At 43.9% G+C, this 10000-nt stretch overlaps 1 protein-coding gene and 1 long non-coding RNA gene across 3 annotated transcripts in view; one reads left to right on the plus strand and one right to left on the minus strand.

The window, feature by feature from the left end:
• The window catches only part of LOC123514746 (KH domain-containing, RNA-binding, signal transduction-associated protein 2-like), a 334680-nt gene that overhangs the window by 121776 nt on the left and 202904 nt on the right, over positions 1-10000 (minus strand). The gene's annotated exons all lie outside the window — the stretch shown is intronic.
• Positions 8471-10000, plus strand: part of LOC123514747 — a 115318-nt gene continuing 113788 nt past the window's right edge. The window contains exon 1 of the long non-coding RNA XR_006677695.1: positions 8471-8758. This is a non-coding gene — a long non-coding RNA (uncharacterized LOC123514747). The remainder of the gene's footprint in view (positions 8759-10000) is intronic.

Here is a 10000-nt window from a genome sequence, read left to right on the forward strand (position 1 = left end):
AAACACAAACACTCATACGAACAGTGCTTCATAATGTTTTGTTGCTTCATTATCTTTCATCACCGTAGCAACACACACAACGCCTTTACTTTGTGCCTCGCCGCGCCAAGGACTTCAGGTGTTATTTTTTATGCAATAGGGAAAATCAGCCAAGGGAAGCAAAAACTGTGATTAAAAAAAGACCCACTGAGGTGCTAGTCCCCAAACAAGTTATTAGAAAGGAGACGCCGAGGAATGTAAAGTAGTCAGGTTTTTTTTTTATCATTTTCATTTCCAAATATTACGTGAAGAATGTTTGTATAGTTAGTTAGACGCATGTGTGAAGGAAGAGAGTTAGTTGTCTTTAGAGGACTGGCTAAAGGTGAAAAAAATGGTGTTAACAGGATTTTTATTTCTTTTCTTCTTTTTCATTTCAAAATATTGCGTAAAGTATGTATGTCTTGTTAGATTGATGGTGTTTTGTGTGAAGGAAGAGAGTTTTTGTCTTTGGAGGACGCGCTAAAAATAATAAAAAAAATGGCGTTTACAGAATCTTTTATTTTTTTCTTCTTTTTCATTTCAAAATATTGCGTAAAGAATGTATGTATAGTTAGATTGATGGAGTTTTGTGTGAAGGAAGAGAGTTGTGTTTAGAGGACAGGCTAAAGGTGAAAAAAATGGTGTTTACAGGAGGCTAATAGAGAGACCTGACTTACAGATTCTCTCGGGAAACTTCACTCATTTCTTACCACAAGCTTCCAAACTCCACACGTATTAGTTTGTTGTTATCGAGTGTAGTAAGGGTTGATTTGTAGTGTCTCCAAGCAAAGTTAGATTGTTCACTCTTTTACACCCTCCAGACTTCATCAAACCACCTTTATCTTCTAGCCTGTCGTAATGGAATTCAATAGACAAATCTACCTTGGGTTGAGTGACCTAGTAACCTACAACACAATTGAGAACCTGGTGTAACTTTAGCTAGAGACCTTTGAAAGTAGTGGAAAGGCTTCAGAATATGTCACAATAGCTAACTAGAGAGAGAAAAAAAGGTAAATCTCTTTTTCTGTATCCAGGTGACCCACTAATATAAATGACCTTGGTAGTGTTTCTCCTTTGGTATGAGTGAGAAATTCAAAGGATAGAAGTCTCCTCCCTCTTAATTTGTTTCCATCTTGTTTATCTGAAGTGGTGTGACCTTGATAAGAGACGACAGGAGGGAATGTCAGTGGGGATGATGATGATATTGTGAATTATGTGCATCAGGAGGAGGAGGAGGAGGAGGAGGAGGAGGAGGATGTGGAGGAGGAGAAGCAAAGGTAGGAAGGGTGAAGAGAAAAAAAAAAGAAAGAAGACGAAAATTATGAGGATGATAGTGATGGAGAAGAGGAGAGAAGATGATGATGATGAAGAAGACGAGGAAGAAAAAGATGAAGAAAAAGAAAATGGAGAAGAAGAAAAAAGAGAAAATGAAGAAGAAAAAGACAAAAAAGAAGAAGGAAGACACATGTACAAAATAAAACAGATAATAAAGGAACAAAAGAAGCAAAACACAAACAAGAATAAAAAAAAAAGAAGAATGAGAAGGAAAAAAAAGGAGCAGGATGAAGAAAAGAGGAAGAAAAGGAGGAGGAAAAGAAGGAGGAGGAGGAGGAGGAGGAGGAGGAGGAGGAGGAGGTGGTGGTGGTGGTGGTGGTTATAAAGTAAAGTAATATAGAGGGTGATAACAAGGGTATCTGATTTAGTAGTCTTTGCTGCTACTTGTATTAAAATAGAACACGGGAGGAGGAGGAGGAGGAGGAGGAGGAGGAGGAGGAGGAGGAGGAGGAGGAGGAGGAGGGTGTACAAGTAAAATAATAGAGGGCATGTAAGTGGAGATAACGAGAGGGGATGATAGAGAAGAGTTGGAGGAGTGTGAGAGGTATCAACAGGAGGAGGAGGAGGAGGAGGAGGAGGAGGAGGAGGAGGAGGAGGAGGGGCTTGGATCTTTATGAAATCTGCCAAAGTGTCAGGCGGGCCACGTTTAGGCAAAATTACTCCAGTGTCGCGCAATTTATGAATATTAATGAGAAATTCTGAGGAAGGAGAAAGAGGAAGGGATATGCTGCCTCCTCCTCCTCCTCCTCTTCTCTTCTTCTTTCTTTTCTTCTCCCTTTTTCTCCTGCTTCTGCCTCTACTATTTATTCTTCTCTTCCCTCACCTAATCTCGCTCCTCTTCCTCCTCCTCCTCCTCCTCTTTTTCTCTTCCCACGTCTCCACTTTTCTTTCTCTTATCTTTCTCCTTTCTGTATATCCTCCTCCTCCTCCTCTCCTCCTCCTCCTCCTCCATGATACCATCCCAAAAGATCTGAGCAAGATTTTCCTATGTCCACAAACTGCCAGCTGTCCGTCCCTTCCTCCCACCAAGTGTAAAATCACGTATGTGGATTTTGAGAACAAGAAACACCACGAGATATTTACGCTACGTTTTGTGGGAGTAGCGAGTGAGAGAGAGGCAGTGCAGTGAGAGTGGCAGTGCTAGAGGCAAGAATCAGTGTATCCTGACTGTGTGTGTTGGTGTGTGAGTGTGCTTTGTTGCGTTACCAAGGATGCTGGCGAGGGGAAAGTTGCGTAGGTGGCAGAAGTTATCATTGTATCGCCGTTTGTGGTGGTGGTGGTGGTGGTGGTGTTATGAGAGTACCTTGGGTATGTTCCCGGTGCTCGCTTCTGTCTCGCCCCGCTTCACGCCCACTTCGCCTCACCTCGTCTCACCTCGTTTCGTTTTGTTTCTCCGCTGGTGTTTCTCTCTTGCTGTGTGTGCTGGGGCGTGAAGGAAAGGTGTCATGTGATGTGGTGTGGTGTGGTGTGGTATGGTATGGTGTGGTGTGGTTATGAAATGTTGTTAGTGTTATGTGTTTGAAAGTGATGTTAGTTTTGCTGGTTGTTGTTGTTGTTGTTGTTGTTGTTGTTGTTGTTGTTGTTGTTAATGATGTTGTCCGTTGATTTACTTATTCTGTTATTGAAATTGTTTTTTGCTTTTTCATTGTTGTATATTCTATGTACTACCAAGTGCTTGTTGTTGTTGTTGTTGTTGTTGTCACTTTTCTTTCTTTACTTGCTGTTCATTGTTTATCCTCATCACTTACAAGCACGACATCCTTTTCCTTCCCACCTCCTCTCCCTTCCTTCACCCTCCACAACCTCCCTCCACTATCTTCACTCACACCACCACCACCACCACCACATCCCTATCTTCAGCTTATAAAAATGTGACCATCTTAACACTGCAATCTCACATCCAGTCTAAAATCTACTTCCTGTTCTATATTTTAACACATAGGTAAAAGAACTATGGGTAATATATTTAGAAGAGTGATTACATGTTCTATACTGCCCTCCTTTCGTCTCACTCTCTCTCTTTCTCTCTCTCTTTCTCTAGCCCACATTCTGAAACGCTTTGCTCTCTCATCATCACTGCTTTCCAAAGGCCCCAGTTGAAGATACTCGTGTTTTTAAGAGTATTTTTATGGTTTCAGGGATAGATTGGCAAGATTTTTAGTTTATTAGAAAGAGAAACTGTCTTGAGAAACCGGCTTGCTGTCTCTGTGGCCTTGGAAAATTGTCGTAGTGAGAGGGAAAGACGTTTTTGAATACAAGCGTCTCTCTCTCTTATCATCGTTTCTTCTTCTCTCAGCCAAAGTCGTCCCCTCATCACTCACCTCTCCCTGTCTCTTCCCTTCACCACTTCTCTTTCTTTTCCCCGTTTTCTACTTGCTAATTCCGTTGTACTCTCTCTCTCTCTCTCTCTCTCTCTCTCTCTCTCTCTCTCTCTCTCTCTCTCTCTCTCATCTTGCTGACCCCTCTCTTCTGCCTTTCACTGCTTGTCTTACTTTCCAGCTCCCTCTTTTCTCCCTCTTTTATCTCTACCTACTCTTCCTTTCTTGACCTTTGCGTCTTTCCCTTTCTTAATTCCCTTTCCGTTTCTGTCGCCTTTAACTGTCCCTCCCCTCCCTTCCCCATCCATCTCTCCTTCTCTCTCTCTCTTTTCCTTCCTTCCTCTTTAATATTAAAGAAAAGGAGGCGAGCGTCGGTGATTGAGGGAGGAAAAGAGGAAGTGCAAAAATAAAGCAGCCTTAAAGAGGACAAATTCAAACCTGCTAATTTCCGCTTTAACTTTAAAGGAGAAAAAGAGAAGGAGCAGGAGGTGGTGGTGGTGGTCGTGGTGGTGGTGGTGGTGGTAGAGGAAGAGGGTGAAAGGAAAACTGACAAAAATACAGAGGAGGATGAAGAGGAGGAGGAGGAGGAGGAGGAGGAGGAGGAGGAGGAGGAGGAGGAGGAGGAATTGAAGAAGAGCTGGAAGAAAAGTATACACGTTTAAAAAGAGAGAGGGATGAATATGGAGATCAAGAGAAAGATGAAGAAGTGGAGAAGAGAAGGAGGAGGAATACGAAGATGACGGATAAGAAGAAGAAGAAGAAGAAGAAGAAGAAGAAGAAGAATGAAAAAAAACAAGAACAGGAAGAAGAAGAGCAAGAAGTATGCCTGTGAGAATAGAAAGACGGAAAGAAGAGGAAGAGGAGAAGAAAAAAAAATAGAAGAAGAGGATGATGAGGAGGAAAAGAATGAAGATGAAGGTGACACAAGAGAGGAAGAAATTTAAGCGGAAGAGGAAGAGGAAGAAGACAACGAAGAAGGAAAATGAAAATGATGAAAAATAGAAATAGAATCATGAGGAAGAGGAAGTACAGGTGATAAAGGAGATGTAAGATGAGGAGGAGGAGGAGGAGGAGGAGGAGGAGGAGGAGGAGGAGGAGGAGGAGGCGGCGACAGTAAATCAGTCTCAACGTCCACTAAGCACGTGTTCTCTCTCTCTCTCTCTCTCTCTCTCTCTCTCTCTCTCTCTCTCTCTCTCTCCTTTCATAATCCCTCTTATGCCATTTATATTGGTCTAATTTGGACGAAAGAGTGAGTGAATGATTCTCTCTCTCTCTCTCTCTCTCTCTCTCTCTCTCTCTTTGTCTTGATCTCTCACTTAGTCAACAGCCGTAAGGAGGGAAAAAGAGAGAGAGAGAGAGAGAGAGAGAGAGAGAGAGAGAGAGAGAGAGAGAGAGAGAGAGAAAAACAAGCATCTCGTTAAAAGTAAGGTGAGAAAAACTCTTCACTATTTTTTCTTTTCTTTTTTGCTTTTTTTTTATTTTCTTATTTGATATTTTCCTCCTTCTCCTTCTCTTCCTTCTTGTGTTCTTTATGATCATTATTTTCTTATTTATTCCCGTACATTTTTTTTTTTTTTACATATTTTTCTTTTATCTTTTCCTTCTTTCTCTTTATTTTCTTATTTCTACTTCTCCTTTGTTTTCATCCTTTTTCCTTCCTTCTCTTTTTTTTCCAACATTTCTTCATCTATTCTTTCCTTTTATCCTTTCCTCCTTCGTGTCTTTCTTATTTCTTTATTCCTTCACTTATTTTCCTTCTTAAATTTCTTTCTTCATTTTATTTTGACCATTTCTTGCTTTCCTTCCTTCACTTCCCTTCCTTCTCTCCCTTTCCCTTCATTATTCATTCTTCTTTCTACGCTCATTCACTCATTCAGAGAGAGAGAGAGAGAGAGAGAGAGAGAGAGAGAGAGCAAGAACACGGCGAAATGACTCTTAGAAGCATTTAATCACGTACTTTCTCTCAACAAAACGATCAAACACCTTCACTTTATTGGCGAGAGACTTCCGGGAGTTGAGCAAACTGGCGTATAATGAACAATGGAACCACAAAACACACTGCCGGAGGGAAGGTCACGCAGGTATACAGGTACACAACACATCTGCTCCACACCTGACGCCTCGGGGACTCTGGGACACGGGGAGCAAGCCAGAAGAACAGAGTGGAGCAGAGCAGAGCAGGGCAGGGCAGGGGGCAGGGCACAGTGAAATCAACTATTGCTACATGTCTACCAAACGCGTGCCTGGTTCTTCTTTCTCTGTCTCTCTGTCTGTCTCTGTTTCTCTGTCTCATTTTTTCTGTCTCTGTCTGTGTCTCTGTTTTTTGTTTCTGTTTCTCTGTCTGTTTTTCTGTGTTTGTCTCTGTCTGTTAGTATCTCTCTCTCTCTCTACTCCTTCTTTATCACTTATTCCTCCATTCCCTTTCCTTCCCTTCCCTTCCTTTCCCTTCCTTTCGTGTCCTTATGTTCTTTCCTCTTCATTATTCACTTCTTCTTCTTATTCCATTTTCTTTTACTTTTTATCGTTTTCTCTCTCTAGTCTTCGTGTCTGTTACGTTTTCCTTCACCTCCTTCATCATCTGTTTCCTACATCCTGTCCTTCCTCCTCCTCCTCCTCCTCCATCTTTGCCTGGGTGAAGGGGAGGAGTGACGGATGAGGCTGGGAGGGAGAGGAGAGATGGATGAAGGGAGGAAAGGAGGGAGGGAGGGAGGAAGGAGAGAAGAGAGAGTGAGTGTGAGAGTGAGAGAAGGAAGTATTTTATATCTCCCAGCTGTTTCCTATATGTCATTTAGAGAGAGAGAGAGAGAGAGAGAGAGAGAGAGAGAGAGAGAGAGAGAGTTTTCCCTTCCGTCTCCCCTATTTTCCTTCAAATGTTTCCCCTTTTTCTTTTCCTTTTTTCATATCTTTTACTTTCCTTCTTGTTTTCTCTCTTGATTTTCTTTTTCCTTCGTCTTTTTCCTCTGCCGTCACTTCCTTTTCTCTTTCTCTCTCTCTTCCTTCCATTTCTGATTTTTTTTCTTAATTCTTCCCTCTCTTCCTCCATTTCTTCCTTTTATCTTCTTGTTTTCCTCCCGTCACCTCTAATTTCCTCCTCTTTTTCCTTTTTCTCTTTATTTTCTTTCTCTTCTTTCTTTTTCTCTCTTGTTACCTTCTCACTTTTCTTTTCGTCTCCTTTTCCTCTCTTTTATCGTTTTATCTATTTTCTCTTCCTATCTTCTTCATTTTCCTTCCCTTTATCATCCTTTCTCCTTACTACCCTTTCTTTTTCCGACTCTTCTCCTCCTCCTCCTCTTCCTCCTGTTTCATCTCCCTATCTTCCTCGTTTCCCTATCCTTCATCTTCCCTATATCTTCTTGTCTTCTCCTCCTCCTCCTCCCTAGGCAGTTTCTCTTCCCCCTGTCAACATAATTCATGACCACAGAGAAGAAAACACTGAAATTCCTCTCGTTATACATTGCACGATATTCATAAGGGCCTCTCTCTCTCTCTCTCTCTCTCTCTCTCTCTCTCTCTCTCTCTCTCTCTCTCTCTCTCTCTCTCTCTCTCTCCTGAACGCTATTTATCTTTGCACAAATGACAACTGACGGACAAGCTTGGAGGAAGAGGAGGAGGAAGAGGAAGAGGAAGAGGAAGAGGAAGAGGAAGAGGAAGAAGAAAAAAAGAATGACGTATTAAGTGAGGTGTGAGGTGAGATGAGCGAGGAGGCTGCACTGTGGAGGAGGAGGAGGAGGAGGAGGAGGAGGAGGAGGAGGAGGAGGAGGAGGGAAATGGAAGGCGTTTAGGTAGACATGCTTTGATATGGTAAAGGAAAATGTGTGGCGGGGGAGAGATTGGCGGCGGCGGCGGCGGCGGCGGAGGTGGAGGTGGAGGTGGTGGTGGTGGTGGTGGTAGTAATGGTGGTGGTGATGGAGGTCAAGGTGGTAGAGAGAGGTGGTGGTGAGAGAGAGAGAGAGAGAGAGAGAGAGAGAGAGAGAGAGAGAGAGAGAGAGAGAGAGAGAGAGAGAGAGAGAGAGAGAGAGAGAGAGAATATTCACTTGCCGTTTATAGATTCTTTTTTGAAACACACACACACACACACACACACACAGAAATAAAGAAAACAATGACAATAACACCAAGAAATTTTCACCTCAAACACGAAAAATTAGATAAGAAAAACAATGAAAACCACGAAAAACAGAAGAAAGAAGAAGAAAGAGTGAAGGAAGAACAGGAGAACAGACGGCAGAGTGAAAGGCAAGGAAGAAGAGGAAGAGGAGCAACGCGGAGATATGAGAGGAAGTAGGAGTAGAAAGTGGAAGGCGAGGCGTGGAGGGCGTGAGGTGGTGGAAGGTGTGTTATAGCGGGTCGGAGGGCGCTGATACCTGTGATGGGCGGCGTGGGAGGCAAGTGAGGGGCGCCAGGTGGGGTGGTGAAGTCCTTACGGTGCGGGTGTCTATTGGGAGCGAAGGAAAAAGAGGCGCAGAATAAAAAGAAAGGAAAAAATGTGGAACGAGAGAATAAATCACGTGCGGAAAGAGATAGAGATTCAGGGGAGAACATTATAGAAAGAAGCTTGGAGGTGGAGGGAAGTGGAGTGTGTGTGTGTGTGTGTGTAGTAGTGGTGGTAGTGGTGGTGGTAATAGTAGTAGTAGTAGTAGTGAGTAGTAGTAGTAATAGTAGTAGTGGTGGTGGTAGTGGTAGTAGTAGTAGTGGTGGTGGTGGTAGTGGTAATAGTAGTAGTAGAAGCAGATTCAAACAGCGCGCCAGCTAGCTATGTGTACCCCCAAACATGTCCTCTCTACCCCTCATACCCGTCCTCCTTCATTACCCATCACCACTTCACTCACAGCTCCCTACATTGCACCTTTCTCATCGTATATTCCACCGTTTCTGAATCTCCATAATTATCTTCAACATTTTCTCGCAACTGTAGCAGAGAGAGATAATAATTTCACTCAATGTGTCCATCAGGGCTATCACAGTGGCGGTCAGTCTGGCTGTGGTGTCGTGAGTGGCAGGTGTCCGGAACCTTGCGTGTTACTTATTAATTGGCTTTTTCCTGTGGTGGCCAAAACTTTCTGTAACATTTCGACTGCAGCGAGAAGGTCAGTGTTTGGTGTATATCTGAGAGTCCTGCGAGTGAGGGTGAAGGGGAAGGAGAGGGTGTTTGCTGGTGTTAATGTGACGAGTGGTGGATTAGCCGGGTGTGTGAGTGCTGGGCTGGGCTGGGTGGTGGCGGCGGTAGGTGGCGGTGGCAAGTCTTCTCGTCCCTGTTTGTTTCCCGCCGGTCATGTGTCATCCCATGTGTTTTGCTACCAAGTCCTTCCTCGTGTTTCAGCTTCAGAGTGTTTCAGTGTCTGTTTGAGGCCAGGAGTAAGTGAAATAATAAATACGTTTCTTTCTTCCTTCTTTTTCTTTTTTCTTCTTCTTCGTCTTCGTCTCCTTCTTCTTTGTCTCCTTCTCCTCCTTCCTTCTCCATCTTCTTCGTCTTCTCGTCCTCCTTCTTCGTCTCCTTCTCCTCCTCCTCCTCTGTCTTTATTATTATTATCCGTAAAATCATTCATATAAAACTGTAACGTAATCCTGCTGAGCGTATTCATGACAGAGAGAGAGAGAGAGAGAGAGAGAGAGAGAGAGAGAGAGAGAGAGAGAGAGAGAGAGAGAGAGAGAGAGAGAGAGGGGGGGGGGCAGAGGCAGAGGCCAAGGGGATCATACAGCCTCACTAGCCGCCTTTGATGGACTGGTGCCTCACGCCTCGCTGCAACAGGCGGCGGCGTTAGAGGAGGAGGAGGAGGTAGTAGTGGTTGTGGTTGACTAAGAGGCAGGAAGATGAGGAAGAGGAGGAGGAGGAGGAGCATGAGGAGGAGGATGAAGGAGAATGAAGAAGACGAGGCTAAGAAGGAAGGTCTAGAGAGAGAGAGAGAGAGAGAGAGAGAGAGAGAGAGAGAGAAATATGAAAGACCTCGTTATAAGCCAAGGCCTCGTGTTAGTCTCTCTCTCTCTCCCTCTCTCTTCCCCTCTCCCTCTTTCTTCCCCTCTCCCTCTCTCTTCCCTCACCTACCCGAAAGAGAAACACGAACCAACCACTCACCGAATCAGGAAACCAGCAGCAGTGCGAACAAACACGACCTTCAAACCCTCCTTACGAGTATTCCTTCCTTTAGTTTTGTGTTGACAGCGACCGAGGACGTCTGAAAAGTCTTGCCTCGTCTTGGGGGGAGGAACCTTAACCGCCCCCTGGCCTTCCCTTGGCTTATTTATGTACAAGTCTTGCCTTCCCCTGTGTGTTTAGAATTATGATTTGTTGACAGTCTTTTGATCCCTCGTATCCCTGCTTATTAGAGAGA

This window comes from Portunus trituberculatus, chromosome 38 (assembly GCF_017591435.1).
Source record: "Portunus trituberculatus isolate SZX2019 chromosome 38, ASM1759143v1, whole genome shotgun sequence".
In the NCBI taxonomy this organism is placed as follows: Eukaryota; Metazoa; Arthropoda; class Malacostraca; order Decapoda; family Portunidae; genus Portunus; species Portunus trituberculatus.